This window comes from Arachis duranensis, chromosome 4 (genome assembly GCF_000817695.3).
Source record: "Arachis duranensis cultivar V14167 chromosome 4, aradu.V14167.gnm2.J7QH, whole genome shotgun sequence".
Lineage (NCBI taxonomy): Eukaryota > Viridiplantae > Streptophyta > Magnoliopsida > Fabales > Fabaceae > Arachis > Arachis duranensis.
The window spans coordinates 27,390,652-27,392,441 of record NC_029775.3 but is presented as its reverse complement, the minus strand read 5'-3'; positions in this window follow the sequence as shown (position 1 = coordinate 27,392,441).

Genomic DNA, 1,790 nt, shown 5'->3' with positions numbered 1-1,790 from the left:
CCTGAAAAAACACAGATATTGTATCTAATATGATCTAATAAGTACAATGTGAGTTAGATAGAATTATAGACTATATTCGATCCAATCTGTGTGTAGCCCTACTCTTACTGTATATTAGACTAATGTGCTTTTTAATTCTTATTAGAAGAGATAAAAATTAAGAACACATCTGTACTTGATGAAATTGATTGGAATCTATTTTCCTCTGTTACTAGGCAATGACATTGAATAATATAAAGCTTTATTTATCTTACAAAAATAAAGTTTAGAGGCATAAAATTTAAAAAACTTTTATTGAGAATTAAAATATTTGATGCAAAAAATTTTTAAAACCTATTTGAGTATATATTTTAAAAAGGAAAAACTACCTATAAAATATACGGATGTTGACAAAAGTATCCATAAACTAATAAAATTAACGTTGTACTCATGGAAGATGGGTTTCGTACGACAAAAGTATCCAAATTCTAATTTTTTTGTTGATTTTTTAAATAAAATTTTCAAACTACCCGACCCTTAACCTCAACTCACTTTTCCAACCATTCATAACCCAACCTGTACCTTTAAAACCCTTGTCATGGAATCCGAAACTACTCCTACAGCAGACCACACTGAAATCAATAGTTTGATGGAGGACCTCGACCAATTCCTAGCAAGGAAATCTAATATGGTAACTTCTTTCCCATTTTTTCACCAGCTTCACACAAAGAAAACCCTCAAATACAAAAAAAGGAGAAAATAACTGAAATGATTCAAAACTATTCCTTTATGATTTTTTTTCTGATTCTTCATCTGTATTGGTTGATTTTTTTGTTAATCTTAGTGCTACAATCCTCTATTGCATTACAATCCAGAGCATCATAAAGGGTCATTTCGTTTGTCTCTGAAAGCGCAACATCACCATTCAATTCAGCCATGAGAAGGAGGAATTTGAGTGCGATGGAGGGAAGGATAGGGAAAGGCTGATGGAGCTGTGAGTAGAAAATGAGGGATTTGAGGCGATAGAGTTGAGGTTGAGGGTGAGAATAGTTCGAGAATTTTATTAAAACATCAAGAAAAAATTAGGGTTTGGATACTTTTGTCGAACAATTCCCATCTTCCATGGCTACAATGTAAGACCCAGAACTTTTGAAAAGGTTTATTATAAACTAATTTTGAAATTCAATTATTTATTTGTACCTTTAGTTTCAGAAATTACTTTATTAAAGAATATTTAAAACAAATTTTGATTAATTGAATTTAAAATAGATTAAGATTCTTATCCAATTTTATAATTATTGATTTATTTTCTATATTTAAATTATAACGTTAGTAGTTATGACATAATAAGAATTTTATATGATTTAATTTAAATAGTTGATATTTTTATAGTTCAATGCTTTAAGTTTTAAAAATAAAGGAAGTTAATCTTATTATCTTATAATTTCAATTAAAGTATTTGATTTTTAATTAATTAGTCTTTTGGTACAACAAATAATATTTTTTAAGTAATTTTTAAGGATTTAATTAGAGTACAAATTAATATCCTATGCCTCAACTTTATTCAAACTATCCTACTCTAATTAAACCAAAAAATTCCCAAATCAAATCCTATTTTTCATCTAAACATAATCCTAATTTGATCTTATCCTAACCCTAGCTACCCCACCCCTATTACCCACGGCTCACACACACGCACACCAACAACACACACACACAGTAACAGCTGAAACAAAAAAGAAAGAAAGAAAGGGAAGAAAGAAAAGGGAAGGCGCGGGAACGGGAAGGAAGGAGAGAGGAGGAGGGAAGAA